At 36.9% G+C, this 22,297-nt stretch overlaps 2 protein-coding genes across 17 annotated transcripts in view; one reads left to right on the plus strand and one right to left on the minus strand.

Annotated features, from left to right (window-relative positions):
- The window catches only part of PCDH9 (protocadherin 9), an 800,116-nt gene that overhangs the window by 199,677 nt on the left and 578,142 nt on the right, over positions 1 to 22,297 (plus strand). The gene's annotated exons all lie outside the window — the stretch shown is intronic.
- Positions 1 to 22,297, minus strand: part of LOC308187742 (uncharacterized protein) — a gene marked incomplete at its 5' end in the record, with an annotated part of 533,458 nt that overhangs the window by 97,727 nt on the left and 413,434 nt on the right. The window lies entirely within an intron of this gene.

The raw sequence follows: 22,297 nt of genomic DNA on the forward strand, positions 1-22,297 counted from the left end.
TTCTCTCTTTCTTTCTCTCTCTCTTTCTCTTTCTCTCTCTCTTTTTCTTTCTCTTTCTCACTCTCTCTGTCTTTCTCTTTCTCCTTCCTTCCTTCCTTCCTTCCTTCCTTCCTTCCTTCCTTCCTTCCTTCCTTCCTTCCTTCCTTCCTTCCTTCCTTCCTTCCTTCCTTCCTTCCTTCCTTCCTTCCTTCCTTCCTTCCTTCCTTCCTTCCTTCCTTCCTTCCTTCCTTCCTTCCTTCCTTCCTTCCTTCCTTCCTTCCTTCCTTCCTTCCTTCCTTCCTTCCTTCCTTCCTTCCTTCCTTCCTTCCTTCCTTCCTTCCTTCCTTCCTTCCTTCCTTCCTTCCTTCCTTCCTTCCTTCCTTCCTTCCTTCCTTCCTTCCTTCCTTCCTTCCTTCCTTCCTTCCTTCCTTCCTTCCTTCCTTCCTTCCTTCCTTCCTTCCTTCCTTCCTTCCTTCCTTCCTTCCTTCCTTCCTTCCTTCCTTCCTTCCTTCCTTCCTTCCTTCCTTCCTTCCTTCCTTCCTTCCTTCCTTCCTTCCTTCCTTCCTTCCTTCCTTCCTTCCTTCCTTCCTTCCTTCCTTCCTTCCTTCCTTCCTTCCTTCCTTCCTTCCTTCCTTCCTTCCTTCCTTCCTTCCTTCCTTCCTTCCTTCCTTCCTTCCTTCCTTCCTTCCTTCCTTCCTTCCTTCCTTCCTTCCTTCCTTCCTTCCTTCCTTCCTTCCTTCCTTCCTTCCTTCCTTCCTTCCTTCCTTCTTTTGCGCACTGGATCAGGCTCCCCATGCACATAGTCATGGCACCAACCCTGTCGGAGTTTAAGAAGTGTTTGTACTGTGCTCTTAGTTATATGGCCTGAATTTTAGGGTAGATCTGTGTGGAGCCAGGAGTTGGACTCAATGATCCTTGTGGGTCCCTTCCAACTCGGGATATCCTATCATTCTATGATTCTTTTTTTTTTTTTTTTCTTCATTTGTTCTGTTTGCTTTCTTCCATAACAGAAAGCCACTTCAGTAGATTTTTTTTTCTTTTTTTCCAATATGACAAACTATTGAAAAATCTGAGAGGAAAGCATGATGAAGAGACAGAGTACAAAAGAGAGAGATTAGTCTACAGTCATTTACTATTTCTGCCACATTCTAACCTCATAGTCACAAAAGTAAACAATAACAAAAAACACTTGTTAGAGACACTATGCAAAAAGATTGGAAAAATTCTGGATGGTGATATGTATTGGGTTTATGTGGCAAAGTTTTGGTAGTGGGGGGCTGCAGGGGTGGCCTCCGTAAGAAGAATCCAGAAGCTGCCCTATGTTAGATAAGGAACAGTTTCAGCTGGCTCCAGAGGGACCTGCCGCTGCCCAGAGATGAGCCAATTATCAATGATGTTTGTGCCTCTGTGAGAGCAGATTTAAGAAAGGAGAAACAAACAAACAAACAAACAAAAAAAACTGCTGCACAACAGCAGCTGGGAGAGCAAGGAGTGAGAAAGAACCCTGCAGCCACCAAGGTCATCAGCCCATGAGTTCTTGCACTTTGACCTTCCCAGTTCTCTCCCTCATCCCACCTGGGGAGAATGAGTGGCTATATGATGTTTAGCTGCCTGCCAGGGTTAAAACACAAAAGGAAAGTGTGGGTTTTTGTTTGTTTGTTTCCCCTGCAATTTATATTTTCAAAATATTTTTGGAAAACATGAACAAAATTTTTGGAAGGTTGACAGCATCAGGAAAATCTGGCGTAACATTATTTTATGATTCTTTGCCAGTCATCCTAGATTTCATGCTTTCTTTTCTGGATGTCATAACATGTTTTGACCATAACAACATATGAATAATTGTTACAGACTTTTTCCTTCCAATTGACTTTTAGTATAGTTTCTGATGCTCAGAAGTCTGACATTGTACATATAGGGAACTTTTCTTTTTTTTTTTTTTAAGGTAATACTGTACTTTTGTATTGTGGTGTTGATTTAAAAATGCATTTAATGTGAGAGTAAGGGAATAGTAAGTTTCTTGAAATTACTGTTTTCAAATAAACAATTTTGAAACTTTTGAACAGTTCCTAGCTTAAAGTAAAACCACAAACAAGCATAAACAATTAAAATACTGTAATTTTAGATCTTGCTCCAGCTTCTTATAACACAATTTGTTTAGGAAATTAAATGCCTATTATAATATTCTGAGTGCTATCAATGGAATTAAATGAGGTTTTTATTCTCAGTAAATGACAAGCTGTGTAGCAGACTATGCCACACCCTGCAGTTTCTCTCCCCCTTTGTTTTCAGATTAAGAGCCTCAAGTATCATTAACAATCAAGGCAGGCTTTCCTACAGGAACAGTATCATTACAAATAAGTAACTTAACACTCAGAGCACGTTAATGCACAGAACAAATCTTAGCACCAATTTGCTAGCACTAAAACCCATTAGAACACTGGCCCCAAAAGGGGCAAAACATTGAAAATGCACTAATTATCAGTCAGGCTCTTTGGAAAGATTTTGGGTCACTGCCAGGTGTTATGAAGATTTTCAGTAAGTTTAGACTAACTTTTCTGTTTGCTTCTCTGAAAAAAAAAACCTAGTAGGTAGAAAGCCAGTCCTGTGCATGTATAGACTGAAATCTTATGGATTTATGGAAGTTTTCGTGTTACAGGAAAATCCATATTTCGCAAGTTCCAGTGTACTAATGGGAGAGCAAGTGATAGTGCCATCTCTGAAACCTGTATTCAGTCTGCCATTGGGACTTGAACCTGGCCCAGGTTACATTATCATGGCTACTTGCTTGTCCGTGTTGGGAAGCTGAAAGGCAGTCAGCATAAAATAATAAATGAGTAAATGTTTACACCGATGTCATGGCTGGTGCACTGCAGACTGTCTGTGGGGGAGCTTGTCTTTGAAAAATGGACAATGTGTGAATTTATGGCTCTGTCAGGTCATTTTCATGGCTAAGGGAATGGGTATAGTGGTAATCGACCAGCAGAGAATTTATATCTAGGATTGACTATCGTTGTTCTGTACAATGGATTGTTTCTCACACGTCTCATAAATAATGTGCAGCATGTCATTCAAGCTGACGCGTATACCAAAAAGTTGTATTTTCTGCTTTCCTTCTGCATGGTGTTGGTACAGTGATGACATCCTGCCACTTTCTTCTGCAGCTTTTACATCCATGCAGCCTGAGAGAGAAAAGACAAACATGGAAGTGCCTACTTTTTTTTTTCTTTTTTTTTTTTCTTTTTTTTTTTTTTTCCCCAAAGCAGTCAGAAGCCATCTGTTACAGGATATGTCCCGACATCGTCTCTCATCCCTGGCTGAGTCAGTGGTGGGACTGGGTTCTCCACACTTGGCAACTCAAGATGAAAATGTTCCAGGAAGGTGGTAGAAACTGAAGTTTCTGCTAAGTGGGATGTTCTTTGGCTTCAATGAAACTTTATTCATTTTTACAGAGCTAGGTAGGCTGACAGTGTCTTTAAAGCACATGCTCCTTTAGAAAAGCAGAGAATAATCTCTTCAGATATGAACTGATAAAAGCAACTGCTCATGGTCAGGTAAGTTCATGCTACCCAATTTGAAGAATCTATCATTTACCCTTTCAGTGACAGGACTGTAGTCCTCCCCTCTTGTACCTTTCAGCTGTGTTCATGGAAGCAAGTGAGAGTTGGGGGGAGGCAGGGAATGCTTCAAAATACTTAAAGAAGTTCAGTGTAGGATTTTCCAGAATACGTTTTTCGTCCGTGGTCGGCTTCCACATAGGTAGTTGGTGGAATAAGTTGATCACAAAACTTGGGGCTTTCAGGGATTATTGGAGAAATCAGACTGCATTGTTAGGTATCTGGCATTTCTACTGGTGTGACTCTCTCTCTGTTCTTTCCAGACCCAATGTATTATTTGCTCTTTTTTTTTTTTTATTTATTTAATTTAATTACATTATATATATATTTTTATTTTATTTTAGTAACTTGGTCAGATCCCAGATCTGTCTGTCCACTTCGTGCTTGTCTAGCAACTGTGTACTGTGGTGGGCCACTTCCTTGGTGATACTGCAGCTTAAGTAGAAATCCCCAATTAGCTTGAAGTGAGCTAGCTTTGCTTTTCCTAGCAATGCTGCCAAAGGCAGCACAGTGGGAGCTACTTGCTGAAGTGCTTACTCAGCACCTGCTAGGTGGGGCAGTCTGTAATGGACTGGTGTAATGGATACACTATTATGTAAAAATGTGACGGCTAGCAACTGTGGTACAGTTTACATTACAGTTGTAATATATCTCCTGGGGATTTTCACCTTAAAGTTCACTGAGATCTGTGCAGTTGTTTTCCTTTTTTCCTTCAGCATTATTCTCCCTCAGAACAAAGATGTACCCATTCTTAACATGCAAAGCTCTCTGCTACTGGATTTCTACTAATTTCTAATGCTTTAGCCATTACCTGTACTACAGTACTAATGAAAGCACTGCATGGATTTATGTTAGAAGGCATTCATCTTGAAAATATGGGCAAATTAGTTTTAAAAAGACCTGAAGTGGATAAACAAATAGTTTTTTTCCCTAGCACTTTATTTTAATCTACTTTAGTATGCTTTAGGTGTATCTTAGAGACTGTCTATTCTTTTCTATTTTTTTCTAAGTGTTTGTGAAGGTAGTTTGCAGTTGCTGTTGCAGTAGATCACTAAGCAAGACTAAAATGTTTTCCCTGGATTTTGAACTCTTAATTTGGGGGTTAAAGAATATTTGAATTTGCTCTTGTTATTTCTTATTTCTTCCTGCTGTTTGAGAAAAATATAATTAAAGTGGAAGCAAGGTCTTTTTTTTTTTTCTTAAAAAAGACATAACAGTGTATTCAATATATGTAGCCTTATTCTGAGAGTCTCAGAATCGAATTCATTAGGAGGGAAGCTAAGCTGGTGATTCAATGATAGGGTAGCATGATTCCATACGGAAGATTTAAGTTCAAGTCTACAACTTGTTCTTTGTGTTTTGGAGCAGATGTTATTAAGTGGAGTCTTTCCTTCTGTAATTTTTTAATGATTTTCCCTTTATCGTATACTGAATTCCTGTAATTGAAAATGCAGAAACTCTATTCAAAAGATGAAATCTACCCAGAAATGCCTGCACCAGGCACCTGTTATCACATGGCAGTGGAAAACCTACACAAGTGCAGGGTAAAACTATTTTTGTATGCTTAATGTAAGTCCAGTTTTAGCAGTGTGGGGAATGTTTATGTTTGGATTTGTTTGTTTTAATCATATTTTCACTTGAAAGAGAACTTAACTGTAGCTGAATCATAATACTTCACTAGGCTTTGCTTGCTATAGGTTGCTAGACATAGTTCCTTCAGGAACAGCACACTTCCCTAAAATGCCTCTGAACATCCAAAATTGCTTTACCTTGACCTATGGATTTGGTCTCAATCAACAGGGATCCTGGAGCACAACTGATATTTTAGCCCTTGATCTGCCTGGAAGCAAATCCTGCTGCTATGCAGCTGGTGGGCTTAGAGAATGTACACACATAGAAAATCTCAAATAAAAGTAATCACTGACATTGTTTCCATATTTTAGCATGATCTTTTGTTATTCATTATGGAATTGAGATGAAATGCACAGTAGCGCTGAAAGCAAAAGGCCCGTCGTAGACAACCAAGGGAATCTGTGTACAGTAATGGAGATCAGCAAGACATCTGCATCTTGTTAATGTGATAAAGAATTTAGTATGCTTCTAGCTCCCTTGTATCTGACTGCCAAGGAGGCCTTGTGATCTCTTAGGTCTTATGAATAGATACACTGTCACCTGGTGTAGTACTTCCTTGCTGTATAACCAGTTCCAGTTAAATTTTGTTTTTAATCCCACGGATTCTATCTGTGTGTCTAAAATACATCCCATAAGCTCTGTGAGAGCTTACATCGAGTATTTTGAATGAGCAAGAATTTCTTAAATAGTACTTCAACTGTAAGAATGTCCACATCTGATTCTGTGGTCAATATTGTGCTCTTCAGCATCCTCTGAAGAGAGGAAAGATTATGTTCATGTTTTATAAAGAAAATTATTCTTCTTTCTCCTATTATTTAGTTTTTTGTTTTGGTTTGGTTTTCAATAGAACAGGTTACATATTTAGAGAAGGCTGTAAGTATGTGTATTTTTAATAGTATAATAGATCTGTTGTTGTGCTGCAAGTCATGAAAAGGATATGGTGATAAAGCACTGGCCTGAGATGTGGTGTTCAGTGTAGAACTTCTTTAAAGATTTTGAATATCTCTTGGTAACTCACTTATCTCTGTAATTAATTTCACATCTATAAAGTGAAAAGGGTTCTTGCCTTTTTATTTTTCCTTCCTTATATATTTCACTATTAAGATTTATGAGAGAAAGATTTTTTAAACATGTTTCTATTGAATGAATTGAACTTGCTGTATCTTATCTGGGTTTTTCAGATAATCCTCTAATTTAGTCAAATGAGAATATTAAAAATGAGAATTAGTCCTTTTTTACTGTTGTGAAATCTGAAAGGAGAAATATAGTCTTTTAAAGTATAATACGAGTAGGAAGCATTATTATGATTTTTTGTATTTTTTAATTTTTTTTTTACATCGAGAAATTTATTCTTTCATCAGTATGAGGACAAATCCTTCTTATTTATTTATTTTTTCTTTTCCAAAGTCATTTTTTTTTCCATTTGTATCTCACTGATCAGTTTGGTTTTACATATAAAAGGATCATGATGGCTAAGATTAATGTGTATTTGCATTATATAGAACAACATATACACTTTTAATGTCTTGCAGTCAAATTCTAGTGTAGAGTATTTTTATAGTTCTCCTTACTATGAGACTCATGTGCTGTTTCATCCAGTGTATGATTCAATCTCTAAAGTGTGGTGAAAAAAATAAACATCTACAAGTAGCTTGGTGAAAAAAATAAAAACCTAAACATACAATGAACAGTGATGTTGTACTTTTCAGAGCAGCAGGGTTGTCCTTAAATTTGTTTGTCTTGACAGGACTTGATATAAAACAGTGCATTGTATTTTGGTCCTGGTGCATATTCTGACTTAGATGAGTATTCAGTCAGTTTAGTAAAGAGTAAGAGAAAAGCAACATTTTAGTATGTTGTCCCCAAACCTAGCAAGTCCATAAATAATGAAATGTTGGGGTAAGATCTGGGAGTAATCACAGATGTCTAAAAGAAAGGCTCCGCCACAGTTATGTAAATTGGTCACTTCCAGGGTTTGACAGCATTTGGAAAGATGTTTTTAAATTGCAATTTTGTACAAGAACACCCAACTTTTACCATAAAAACGTATTTTCTGTAGCTATTAAGGTATAAAAACCAATTCAGCTTCCAGCATAGCCTGCAAATAAACATTTTCTTTCTGATGTAAACTTCATTTTAGCTTTGAATATTCACTGTGTCTGAACAAATGTTCTTTCAGTTCCTTTAAATACTGGAAGAATCCAAAAGCAGAATTTAGCATATTATATAGTTTCTGGATATTAGTCTGAGAACCAAATAAAAATGCTAGAGCTAAAATTTCTAAGATTTTTATCCTATTTGTTAATAGCATATGTATATGCTTCCATTTCTCAATCTTGCTGCATGCAGAATTGGAGCTTGATAATTTTGTATGATAAGCACCTATTCTGTATGCTCAGTGGTCAGCATCATTACTGCTGTGATGGCAATAATGATTATTAATGCTATTATTCTTTTAAAATAAAAATTATGTCCCTGATATAATTCAGGATGTTGCTGAAGCAACTGGATAACTACTTAAAATAAGTAAAATCTTTATTAAAGAGATAACTATTCAGAAAATTATGGAAATCATATATATAGTGTTTGCAAGCCATGAATTTCATACTAAATCAAAATTCAAAACATCACCAGTAGCTACCTGTTGTCATATCAAATTGCAGAATCACAGAGTGGCTGGCGTTGGATGGTACCTCTAGAAGTCACCTAGTCCAAACCCCTGCTCAAGAAGGGCCACCTTGTACCACTTGCACAAGACTGTGTACAGACAGCTTTTGAAAATATCTGTGGATAGTAACTTCACCACCTCTCTTTGGGAAATCTGTGCCAGTCACCCTCACAATAATGAAGTGTTTCCAGATGACAGGAGATAGGACCTCCTGTGTTTCAGTTTGTGCCTATTGCCTCTTGTCCCGGCACTGGGCACCACTGAAAAGAGCCTGTCTCCATCCTTTTTGAAACCTTCCTTCAGGTATTTTTACACATTGACAGGATGTCCCCTGAGCCTCTCCTCTGCGCTGAACATTCCCAGCTATCTCAGTCTTTCCACATGGGAGAGATGCTTCAGTCCCTTGTTCATCTCTGTGGCCCTCTGTTGGACTCTTTGCAGTATGTCTATGTCTCTCTCAGATGGGGGAGCCCAGAACTGGACCAGGTGTGGCCTCACCTGTGCTGAATAGAGCAGAAGAATCACCTCCCTCCACCTGCTGGCAATACTTTGTTTAATGCAGCCCAGAATACCATTAGCCTTCTTTGTGGCATGTGCACATTGCTGGCTCATGTTCAACTTGGTGTCCACCAGGACCCCTGAGTCCTTTTCTGCCAGGCTTCTTTCTGTCTGGGTAGCCCCCAGCATGTGCTGGTGCTTGGCATTTTTCCTCCCCAGGTGCAGGACTTTGCAATTCCCCTTGTTAAACTGATTGCACAAACAGCTTCAGGCTAATTGGAAAAGGGAATCCAACAACCGAGTTTGTTTACATTGCATTCATTTTAGTAGTTTAGTTACTCAGTTAATGACACCAAAATACTTTTTGGTGCATGCTTATATAAAGATTCACTAAAGTTTGTTTTCACTAAAGCACATATTTTGATTTTCATGTGTGTTACAGCTTTCCAAATTATTGCTGCAGTAAAATTAACCTTACTCTTCTACTCTTTCCTCTCTCTCTCCTTGTCTTCTTTTTTGGTCTTTGTTAACGTGTATGCTGAAAGTTGTTCCTTCTAGCCGTAGGAATTTCTGTTATTCCTAGCACTTCACTACACAGTCAACCCGCTTAATTTAAATGATCAGGTGAGGTGTTTTGGAAGGGTTTTCACTTAATAGATTAAGGAGTACTTTCACAATCCCTTATACTAGGACTTCTGTGAGATGCTGATATTTTAAACCACTGAAGCTCATACTAAAGGGGTTGTGTCTATACTTTTGCAATGCAAAAAGCTTTCAATATAAGAAAACAAATAATCATATGAGTCTTTTTAAAGCTATTCTTGCTATAAAGCTGATTTTAATTTCCCTTATACATAGTCAAAGAGAAATCCTAATACATAACATGGTTATTCAGATAAGTTTTTGCCAGTAACTCGTTTCATGTTGTACTGTTGTACTTCAGTGGAAAATATACATTTCATCTGATGATATTTGAAGAGTTGTTACTAAAATGTGTTTTTTTTTTCTTTTATTTTTTGGTTTGGAACAAGGAAATACATGAAAGTCTGGATTAGTCTGACTTAGGCTTTGGAATCAGCTAAGTCTTAGTATGATCTTACTATTTATAGTGGCTAAAAGTAGAAGGAATATCATGTTTTCTTTGGGCAAAAATTTTGGAATGAAACAAGATAATTAAGAAGCTGCTTAGAAAACAAATATCAGTCAACAGATTTCACATCCTACTGTTTGCTTGTAGAACTTTTCACAACCACATACAGAGACAGTATTGACGGTGAACATCTAACCTGACTAGCATCTTGCTGGTGTAAATCATCTAAGTCTTTTTTCAACCGTTTTTCTCATTGATGTTTATGCAATTTTTTTTGTTGTGTATGTAGAGAAATAGTTGCTCTAAGGGAAGCTGAAGGCAATTATGTTGACTCAGATTTGGGAAAGATGATTTTATATGAGTCCAATATCACCTACAGACAAAATCAGAGTCCTTCTGTCTTTCAAGTTCTCTCTTTTAGAGTAACTTATATGTATTTGAGCACTGAGTCTTTTATCTTTGGCAATGTTTGAGATAACATAGCATTTCATCAAAAGCAAGTGGGAAATTCTGGAATGTTCTTCCAAGTCTTGGTCTCCCAAGCGTGTAGGTTAGTAACTGCCCCCAGTATGGATAACTGGTGAATAAATAGTGGGCATGAAGGAAGGAGTTGTTTGTGCTTACTGAGAATACAAGTTTACAAGTTACAGTATCCCTGGTTCCTAGCCAAGATTAGAAGTGACATTGCTTTATAACTGTATAGTTGTACTTTTTGTGTTGTGTTAAGTTTCAATCTGTTTTCAGAACTAATTAGTCAAATATTTCAGTGATGTGATTTTTTCAGCATCAGTAATCTCCCACACAGGGCCAACCTTAAAATAGCTATTATGCTGGTTTGATGGACAGGGCCTGATAGGAAAACATAGGTTAACTTGGAATTTGCAATTAAAAAATGATATGAAAGCTAACTTTAAGGACAGTGACAGTAGCCCATTGTAGTATTAAGAGGAGTGACTTAAGGGAATATGTGACATCTTATTTCAAATAATTTCCTCAGTGTCCAAGAAGATCATTTTCTTTGTGTTTGCATATGTTGAGTAACATTTGAATCCCCAGATAGTTTCTCGTTATTCATTCTTGTGGAAACTAGTTTCTCATTCTTCTTTCTCATGGAAACTATTGGAACAGCTATTTCTCTTCAAACTTGGCACAGTCTCTTGCACGGTTTAGCAATGCTCTGCTGTCACCACTACTCTGTTTTTTGTTTACCAATCAACTTTATTCTTATTCTTCGGTTAGTTTATAAATGACAGATTTCAGAAAAATTTTGAAAATTCAAAACTTAAGAGTTGTGGTTTGGACAGTTAATTAATGCTTCTGTCCCTATGTCCTCTCTACCATGAATAGTCTTAGACTTGTTTTTGAAATATAACACTTGAAAGTGGTGCTTTGGGACTCATACCATGCTGTCTGTTCCTCCTTTCCCTGTAGGAAGTCCTGGTTAGGCCTCAGGCTTGTCTCACACATGCACCAAATTATCATTCAGAACAAGAACACAATGACTTGCTATTGCTGAATGTTAGCTTATATTTTAGCATCCTTCAGTTAGAAGTACTTTAATTCCCACCAAGTCAGTGGGCATTTTTTTGTAGAATTGGAGAAATTAAGATTTGCAAAAGGGTATTAAATTGTGTGGCATTAGCCTCTGCAATAATGGAAATGTTCTAGATTGATTCAAAACAGTGAAATCTCAAAATCATGCAGCTTCTGTTGCCATACTAGACCACATATTTTTGTACGTGAAACCTTTTTTTTTTTCTTTAACCTTTGTTTCTTTGTTTTCCCTGATTGTTATGTTTAGCCTAACAGCTTTTGTTAGGTATTGTAACTTTTTCTTGGGGTTTTAGGCCCTCATCTTAGAGGTTGGTTTTGAAAAGCCAGTATTAACAAGAATTGAAAACATTATTAGATATTGGAGCACTCGGAACAGTGGTGAGATATAATTTTCCTGACTTCAGGGGAACTTACAGTTATTATTACCAATTGAAGTGGTATGTGTGTATATTTTAGTACATAAAAATGTTTTATTTCAAAAATATGTGTGCTTTTACCATGTATTAAGTAGTATGTAAAGCTATCAGTTATTAGTAGGTATTTTAAAGTTGTCGTATATTTTGAAGTTTCTGGTGCTGATGAAATGAGATAATTGATGAGGCAACTTGTGGTACAGCATAAATATATAGCATTCATCAGATAAAAAACAGTTCATCAGGAATTATACCATATTTAGTAGCATTAACTTTTCTGCCCCTTATATAATGGCATAAACAATGCTTTTGGAAAGAAAATGGGTCTTTCCTTGAAATATATCTACCATTAATATAACTTTTAATCTCTATTATGTACCACCAATTATATCTTGGAACTTTGCCTATCATAGTGGATATACTGCTACAGCTGCAAAACCATTTCATTTATAAGACCTGGTGGCCTGGAACAGTGCATTACATTTACAACAGAGAGAGAGAATTTAGGGAGAAATGCAGTTTTTCAGAAACTCTTGCTAATGGAGGTTGGATCCCTACCAGAAATGATGCTAAGGAGATCTGAGGTATGAGAGAGACAGAGAGAGAGACCTTCTGCTCAGTTGCCATTCAAGCTGTAAATTGCTATGACAGTTGTCAACATTGCCCTTTCTGATTTCTCCCAGTTGTATTCCACTTATTATAAGCACTTCAAAGAGACGCCTGCTGGGGAATCCAGAGGAGATTCACTGCAGGAGTCTGGCTAACAGATTTAGTCAAAAGTATCCTTGCCCCCTGCTATGAACAATAATTTAATGAGCACTTCACGAGAACAATATCAAAATAGGCATGCCCCTTGCTTTCAGTGGGGGGAACCGGTGAGAAGAGCAGGCTTCTAAAACACATCCTGTGTTTTTGCAGCTGGGTTCTGGGCCCCTATCTTTTTGGTGTGTTACAGTGAGCAGAGAGCAAAAGTGAGTTAAAAGCTTGACCTGTAATGTAAGACAGATAATGTTTGAAAGCTGACAAACACTGTAGGGTTTTCTTACAGGCTCCCCAAAGATCTTTTTTTTTTTTTTTTTATTATTTGAAAATGAAAGAGATGTTAGAAGGTCAGTATCTAAACAGTTTTGTATAATTTTGAAGGGAAAATGCACATTACTAAAGCAACAGGCAAAGGGAAATGTACAAATCTCCAAACTGTTTTGTGGCATGCCAGATAAAAATGAGTGAAGCAGACCAATACAGGGCCTGCAGAGTACAGAAGAGATCTTTATTTAAAGATAGTAATTCTACTTATGGGGTGAGATCTTTATTTAAAGATAGTAATTCTACTTATGGGGTATCTGGGTGGATACTCTGAATGGTTTAGAAAGAGGATCCTTCTGCTCTCTACCAAGGCAACTTCCTGCAACTCCATTTTGTTAGACTGCAAAAAATATGTAGCCAAAAGATCACAAAACATTCTTTAGAAAAGAGTAATCCACCTGAGAGCAGCTGAGCATGACTGTCTGTGGTACTTATTTCGGGGAACAATGCTGGTCCTTCATTTAAGTAGAGACTTGTGAAAAGTACCTTTTAATCTCAGTGGGGTTTTACGATGGATTAATGTTCCATATGTTATTGTGCAGTAATTGTACAGTGGTATATCCTGCAAACTCAGGTAAAACAACTAAATGACTACTAAAAGAAGTTCACAAAATGCATGTAAGCACAGTAGAATCATGCACTGAAATAAAAATCAAATATCATTACCTACTGAAGGGCTATGCAGTTTTGCAAAGAGAAGGTATCTACATGCAGAAATAATTATTTATTTACACATGTAGTTAAGTTTCTAAAATATAGACACATGTTAATACCTGGCACACATTTCACAGGCACAGACTTGATTAACTTTTGAGTCACAAAATTATCTTTGTATTAGTGCCCGGTATCCTTGTTATAGATTGGTATGTATCTTTTAGGTTATTCACTAGAGTTTACAATGTCTGTTGTTCTGTGATCCTATTTTAGTTTCGTTTCAAAGGGAACTGTAGGAGGCCATCACCAGTACACTAATATGGGGCAAGCTGTTACTAATATCAAATCAGAACTCATTAAACAACAATGTTGGAGATACCAGTTCACTATTAAGGTCAGGTTACACCAGTGCATTTCTGTCAATGATGAAGGTGAAGAGTTCAAGATTACTAGTGCTGTTGCTCATAATTAGCCTACAGGATGCTGAATGTCAGTTTGTTACATTTTTAGATTATTTATAGGGGGTGGGGTGGGCTGAAAATTCAGTTTAGTATATCATATTATGGACCTTGTTACTATAACCTGACTTCTTTCTCTATTTCTTTTTCTTCAACTGAAGAAAGAAATCTTTTCTTGAGTTACCTACCTAGAAACCTATTTTTATGCAAAACAGCCTTACTGAAATGAACTTGATCAATCTCATTTTCTCACTTTTTCTGGGTCCTACTATGACTTTTCAGCTTCACAGAGAACAGACAGCTGGCTTTGTAGCTTGTAGGAGTGTGGATATCACTGAGGTCTAGATAACATTAATGTGACTGGGAGTTAATTTGCTTGTCTACGTGCTCTGCATTGTGGGGTGCATCTTTAAGTTTAACAGTTGTGCTGGAAAGGCAGTCTGCCTTCAGAGCTGGGTTGTATGAATAAGAGGAGATAAGAGGATTCACAGCCAGAGCAATTTCTAACTGATGCTGTTAAACCTTGATTTAGGATATTTCTGCACAGCTTGGCCCATGCTCACAAAATGAAACTGGTGGACGGTGCTGAGATCATAGGCAGTGATTAAACATTTATGCTTAATGTAGTATACTATGGTATTGCTGCTGCCCAGAGGCAAAGCATTGTAATGCAGAGTCACTGTAGCTACTGCTAGAACTCTAAAACAAAAGGCTTTGGGGAGTCTCTGCTGCAGTACTAGCTCCTGGCTGTTCTCAAAACTATGTGCATTTTTCCTTTTCTTCTTGTCTTCTTTATTTTAGAATGGGGTGTGTGTGGGACAAGTAAATGGGCGTTAGTAATGCTCCAAAAACTGCAGCTTTTGTCTGTCCTTTGCCTTTGTCTTCTGCTTAAACTTTACTCGTGCATTAGGTTACTCTGCTTTTGTAAATAGGCTTATCCAATTAAATTCTGTAACACTTGTGCAAGTACGTAGCTATGCTGGTGGTAATGGCTCAGTTGCAAGATAGATTAATTAGAATGTCTGCTTGTGGAGAGCCACTGTTTGTTCAAGAAATAGGTGTAGGTATCCGGATTTTAAATATATTCCTGCCATATATGTGATCCTATTAGTTGTATATAATGACAATCATGCTTAAAACAGTTTTTGTTTGTTTGTTTGTTAGGTGATTATATGAGATGATTTGACTGCCAGTAGCAGCTGATATTATTTGAGAGTTCTGTGTTTTGCTTTGTTTGTATTTATTTGCATACCAGAGACTAGCGTTTGCATAATAAGACCACTTTTAGTTTAAGTCCCTGAATGGTTGATTGCACATGCATCATAACGTGGCAGTTTTTAATACCATGTAGAGATCCAGTTCAGCTTTCTGTCTTGAAAAGTGTTGACTTGTAAATATTCACTGTATCTGAAGAAAACAGTAGGATCATAACAACATGCTTTTGATGCTAAATGCTGTAATTGTTATGCTAGAAGTTTCCTGATACTGGCAGGTTGGTGGAAGAAGAAGAGACAGAGGGACATAAAGGACATAGATAATCACAAGTCTTCATTATGCACTTGTAATGGTCCAGATAAACAAGTGTTAGTTTACTGAGGAAAAAAAAAAAAAGGCAGTGAAGAGAGAGAAAGAGTTGTCTCGTAAAGCCATTTAGAAGGGGAAATTCTAAGATGAGTTCATGAGGGACATACAGAAAATACTTAAACCTGTCCTAGTCTGCATTTACAGCTAGAACATTGGAATTGCATTTGAAATTACTCGTGGGCATGTGTATAATGTTGTTAGAGAGGACTCTTATGGCGAAATTATATAACCTATGTGATATGATTAGCTAGTGCCACAGTTTGCCCTAATAACTAATGAGATTTAAAAAGAAGCAACTGCTTGGAAGGCACTTACGAGAAGGGTAATTATATATTGGTAAGTTCTTAATTCACGTGGAACTGAATGTAAACTGTCTGAAAGCTAACCTTTTCACTGAAAAGGATTGGGGATTTCTGCTGGTTTCTTTGACAAAAACATGGTCCAATTGACCCCTGTGTTAGATAAATGGCACCATCTCATGACAGAAGTACTGCTGCTATTTTTACTGGTATTTGTGTTTTCTATGGAATTTAGGTGCCCTTAAAATTCTTTAACTGGCAATAGCATTTCACAAGCTCTTGACTCCTGTCAGCATGTAAAAAAGGGAAGAAGTACATAGCTTTTGGCCAAAAAAATTAAAGGCAACATCTTGTTTTAATGCAATGTTTTGAAAACAGCAATAGGCATTGAAAGTTGTACTGTCTTTTTGTTAGCTTATGACAGAATCTATACAAGCCTGATTTGTCACAGCATAGCATCATCTGTTGTGGAGAATTGTGGAACCGTTTGCTGTTGCTTATTGTGCTCTTTTTCATCTTTCTTACTTCTTTCTGCTTTTGTGTTTACCCTTTTATTCAACATAAAGACACCTTCAGCTTTACCTAGTGGGATGGAAAGAGAAGAAGAGGTGTAAAACCACATCTATATGAGTGTCAGTATGTCAGAAAAACAGACATTCGTATCAGAGGAGAACTAATGTCTCTTTTCTAGTGCCTGGGGAAAAGAAAAAGAAGAGGTGGAGGAACTGCAATACATAGAAAACGAAATTAGGGCCCTTACTGATAATGCTATTACAAAGGGTTGGTGTGGCTTAAGGGTTAAGGCAGAGGATTGAGAATTTGGTCTCCTGGGAGACATATGAGTTTCTTCAATTAACATGTCCTTGACCTTAGGTAACTTTCTTTGTAGCTTGATTTGTTTGCCTGTATAATATGTTTGGTTTTTTTTTCAGTTGTTGTTGTTTTGTTGTTTTTTTTTGTTTCATGTGGGTGTGGTGGAAATTGATTGCTTGTTTGTAAAATTCTGTGAAACTCTGAGGTGGGAAAAAAGCTGCTCTTATTGGAAGCTGTTAGCAATATTTTTATACTTGTGTGCTACCGAGAAATGGCAAAAAGCAGGTAAAAAGTAACGCCTTTCAAACCTGACTTTCACTGCTTTGTAATGTGTGTAATCATTTACTGTGGTGTAAAGGGAGAGTAGAAATGTGGCTGAACTAGAAGATAACAGCATTTTATGCTCATTTTATCCAGGTACAGATCACTACACAATGATCTAAACAGTGGCAAATCAAGCTCTCGGGGCAGATATAGGATCCCCATGCTGGACAGGTTGTTAATGGGTTGCTGTTCCGCAGGAGGAATTCCACTGAGAAACCTTCTTCCTGTGGGAAGACATTTCTCCTGTGAAGTTGCTAAGCAATCAGACAGCAGCTTCGCTCTTTCTGTACAGTCTGCTTCAGTGATGGCATGAGACCTCATCTTGAAGGTGGAGCAGTAGAATACAGCATAACTTTTGAGCTAATGGTGCCTGTATCATAGCACTGGTTGTGAATCTAATTTAGTGCCTACTCATAGCTGTGTGCTGTACCTGGTGGACATATGGGCTAGGTCAGGGCTTATGTACTTGTTTATGTTGAACTGTAAGACTGTGCTTTCCATTGCTGCAGAGCTCAAGGCCCTCTTCTTTGGGTGAAATGTCTCTGAAAGTATGGCCTGACAGAAGAGGCAAGGCTTTTATGTGGCACCTTATGTGCATACCACATTGCATGTTGTTGTGGGATTAAACTAAATGTATTTTCATATCTGCTAGAATCCTTAAGTCTGATTGGACTCCCAGTAGCATTGCTAGAAAGAAGCACAAAGAGTTGAAAGGTTACAGAGTTAGCGGAGTTTAGAAAATAAACCAGTTTTTCAATGTGCAGTTTTTGTTTTCTGATTAGAACATTGTCAACATGCAATTTTTTTTTTTTTTTTTTTTTTTTTTACCTGTGAGGAGATGGCTTCAGATACGAACAAAGTAACCAATGACATGAAGCTTTAATTCTTCAGTAACATTATCAGTAGCATCTGGGATTTAAAAAATTTAGGGGGGTTAATTCCCACAAAGCTTGTTCAGCATAAGTGGCTGTAAAAGACAAACTGTGTCTCAACCTAAAGTAGTGTTGCATTCTTTAGGGAATGCAAAATTTCAAAAGCTTGCCAGGTGTATTTCAACTCAATAGTCAATATTTAGAGCAGGTGTCTATTCTATAATTGTGTATATTTTTTTTAACAAATACTAGAACTGTGTTGGGAGAAAGACAGCTGATGGACCGCGTTGATCAAAGTGCTGATATTTACATGTCTTCTCTGTAAAGGACCCTTTGAAGTTAGTTTGCTTGCTAATTCATTCACCCCTTTCCTTAGACGGCAGCTCTGAGAATACAGTGTTTAATTTGTGTGTGAACAATATTTCATTTGGTTAGGACTGGGTCTCAGACATGATGGGATCCCAGCCCTGGCGGTCAGGTTTCTTTGGCCGATAGTTGGCTCTGGTTGACTGCTTTTTGCTGTGATTCAGTGAACCATATCAGTATTGATCAGAATAAAAGTGCTTTCATGTCTGTGATCTCTGGCTTAGCTATAGAATAATTTTAATCTTAGCCAAATTGTGGTTGGGTGGTTTCCAAAAGAGCTGTTGTGGTTTTCTGCTTTTTGAAATCTTGCTTTTGTATGATATCTAGTGATATAGCCTTATCAGTTATTTGTATAAATGGACAAGCTTAGTTTTTTATAAAGGTCTCTTAGGTATTGTAGTAAGAAATACGCTGTTTCCTCAAGAGTCTTCATGTGCCCAGTTGTCCATACTCTGTATGGATGTTTTGGAAAAAAATGTTGAAAGAAAAAGGTTGCATTTGCAGGCATGTTTTTAGTGTCTTTGGAAAGCTGCGTATGTCAAAATGACCTGTTGTGAAAGTTAGCATGGAGAAAAAGGGGAAGAAAAAAAAAGTCTTTTTATGGAGCACAGATCTCTGCAGTGCAGTGCTTAAAGGGGGTACGATGCAATATTTAGAGATATTTCATGGAATGCCAACCTGTAAGGGATAGCAGATTAATCGGTGAAAGTCAGAGCTGGATCCTGAGGTGATCAGTGAAGGTTTCTGTCTGTGTATGAGAGGAGACTGGCTTCCTGTTTTCACTTCCCTGTACCCCAGTATTACTGCCTGGGTTGGAATTGCACAGTTTTTTTAGTGACAGTGAGATGGCAAGTTTAAATAGAGATGTGAGGGTTGATTATGAAAATGTGTTCCCGAGGAAATTTTGGAGAGTGAGAAGTTATTAGATGGAAAATGGTTGTCAGTAGCTACAGGGATGTTTTAGAAATCACCTGTGCCATGTTTAATGAATATCTCTGAGCTCTCAGGCTGGAAATATCAGACCTAAGGAAGAGAATAACTCAAAATAGGAAGCAGAACATACAGGGAAAACCTACTGTAGTTGTTCAGATACAGCTTTGTGACTTATTTTGTTTCTTCTACAGCCATAAAGGAACAGTTGGGGAATCTGCTAGACAAATTAAGATGCATCTGTGTACACATAGGATCAGTATTCTAATGGTGTATGGCCAAGTCATATTATACTGATACATAAGAAAATTATTTCTCTTTGATTCCTTTTTCTTTTTAAGTATGTCTAACAGATATGACCCAGATTAATTTTATTTATTTAATTTTTTAACAATATGAAAAGATATGTATTTAATACAACCAGTATGTCTGTATCAAAAAATAACCACTTAAAAGAAGAAATGGGGTCAGTTATTTAAAGGTGAGATAATTTATAAATAGATACAGGACTTGCTATTAAAATTGCAAAGCTAAACTAAACACAGTAACCTGCCCTTACTCAAGCCTCAGCAATCTCTAAACAAGATATAATTTTCTTCTGGTTTGCTATTGAAATGCATAGCTCTTTTCTAAGCAGTGTGCTACATGGTTTGCAGCTCCTAGGTAAGAACAGCATCTTGCTTGCTATACAACAGAAATCTATTTTTTTTATTTTTTTTTCAGCCCTAAGTAAAGCAAAAGGCAAATACAGACAGCAGTAAAACAGGCAAATATATGTATATTTTTCCAACAGTAATGATGTTTCAACTTTCTACTGATTAAAAAATAAACTTTTTTGTAATACTAATGCTGGAAGGTGTGTGTGTATATATATATATATATATATTGTCCGACAGTTGGAAGGGGATTATAAATTGATGTCAGTGTAACTATTTCAATCTATCATTAATATGTCTACAACAAAATATGTATTAGTGTAATTGTAGTGTATATGCAATGTGTTATTTTTTTATTTTTTTTCCAGAAAGCTTCTTTGGCTTTGTGGAGGTGTAATGGTCTGTATATGTTGCTAGTGGAGAGTTCTATCCTTAGGTATGCAATTCATTTAACAAGAAGTGAAGTAGTCAGTTATGTATGTGACATAAGTAAATATCTTTTTTTATATATGGGCTTCTCTAGCCACACATACGGAATTTGACAATTTTATTCTTTTCTACTTTAAAAGGGATTGTACGTGGATCTCGCCTCCAGGTATTTCTTCAGTATTTATTTATTTATTTTATTGTTTTCTTCTAAGGATAGTAAGCTAGGAGATGCATGCTGCAGATCATGCTGTGTTTTCAGTTGTCATTTTGAGATGATCTCCAGACAGTAAGGTCAGACAAAAACTGTATGCCAAATGGACCAGACAGAAAGAAGTTAGTCAAATGAATTAAAAACAGAATAAATAGATAAATGTTCCAGAGCTGTAAAGTAGTTTTCTCTAACCTCTCAACCTTCTTTATCTTTTCTTCTTCTCACATGCAGAGTTCCCTTTGAACAAACAGGTATAATACACATTATTTTTCATTAATATGTCCATTAAAATCTATTCCTAAATCTTAAAAACTATAGAATCATAGAATATCCCAAGTTGGAAGGGACCCATAAGGATCGTTAAGTCCAACTCCTGGCCCCGCACAGGTCTGCCCAAAAGTGTGACTAAGTGCACAGTCCAATCTCTTCTTAAATTCAGACAGGCTTGGTGCAGTGACTACTTCACTGGGGAGCCTGATCCAGTGTGCAACCACCCTTTCGGTGAAGAACCTCTTCCTGATGTCCAGCCTAAACTTCCCCTGCCTCGGCTTAACACTGTTCCCACGGGTCCTGTCACGAGGGATAATGGAGAATAGGTCACCTGCCTCTCCACTTCCCCTCGCGAGGAAGTTGTAGACTGAACTATATTTCAGTATATCACTATTTCAGCACGTTTCAGCATATTCAGTATATTTCAGCATATCATAATATTTTTAAGTTTTTCATCTCACACATTAAAGATAATTTTTCATCAGATTTTGACTCTCAAACATATTCACATTGGTTTGTATTTAATGAGTATCTCAAACATTTTTTGAATTAGAACAAAAACCATTTTACCTGTTCTTTGGATCTCTTGCATGAAAGATGTACTCAAATATCTGTTAATTAGTTAATATGAAAATGTCACACTTTCATTGAGGTTGGAGGAAGAGATATCGCAATCTAAACGTTTCAGCCAATTTCTAGGAAAAAATGTACATAAAGAAAAAACAATGGATTTTTCTCTGACCCTACAGGTCTAGGAAGTTTAAACTTAAATTGGAAATAGAGCCATCCACTTGTGTGTGTATATATATATATTTTTTCTCTGTGGTTATGGGAGTTTCAGTTGTTACTGAATTTGCAAAATTACAGAAGTTGGTATTTGTTACCTAGAACTCATTGTGAGTGCCAGTTGGTAAAGTAGTATGTGAGTTTTACTGTACAAAGAGCATCCCTGGTTATTCTCTCATGCCAAATATCTGAACATGTTGACAGAATTTTAGTCCAAGGAGTTAAATTAAGTATCTGGATTCTGAAAGCATATGATGATCAACATCCTGTCAAAGAAAAGAACCTAATTATGATATTTTCACATGGTGTGCATAGATAAAACATCCACAACAGTAAAACTCAGAATCTGCAGAAGGTAAGCGTTAAAAATATCTTCATAGGATATGAGAAGAAGCTTATCCCAGAATATGCTTTTCGCAAGTAGTCTCCTGCCTCTGATCCTCCATAGTGTGCTGCCTGTGCAGCAATGACCCCTTTTGCTCTGATTGATTTATTTTTAATAAGTAGGTTATTTGAGGTGCTGGTTGTAAGGAAAATTGTATGTTTTTAAGATAAGGAGTTCAAAAATTGTAAAATAGTGCCTAGTTGAAGCAGGCTTTTTCTTTAAATATACATCAACTTATTTCTCAGAGGATAAATTAAATTCTCTACTATGGAAGTGCAGAAGAAAATATATGATATATGTTGTTTACAGCCCTTACAAGTGTGGTGCCTGTCTTGACAAACAGAAACTTTCTTTAAAAAACAGGATACTATTCCTGCTCCTCTCCTTACTAAATTCCTATTTGACATATTTATTCTCCCTTCTGGATCAGAGTTAGATTTTACATGAAATGAAATAGATTTATATTTATAGGTTAAATGAAGATAGGCCTATCTGGAATTTCAACTTTTAAATCTAGTCAGGATGAATATCGTATAGAATCTGTTTCTCTTTTATTCTAACAGTGGTACAAAAGAGAGTAACAATTCAAACTGGAGCTTTAAAGTATCTTTAAAGATTCATTTTTTATTTGATTTGATAAAAGTAGAAAGCTGCTTTGCTTGCAAGCTCGTGTCAGCTTCTGTTTTCCCTTATAGAGTTGAAATATAAGTGGTTAAACAGCCA

This window comes from Anser brachyrhynchus (genome assembly GCF_964034855.1).
Source record: "Anser brachyrhynchus genome assembly, chromosome: 1".
Lineage (NCBI taxonomy): Eukaryota > Metazoa > Chordata > Aves > Anseriformes > Anatidae > Anser > Anser brachyrhynchus.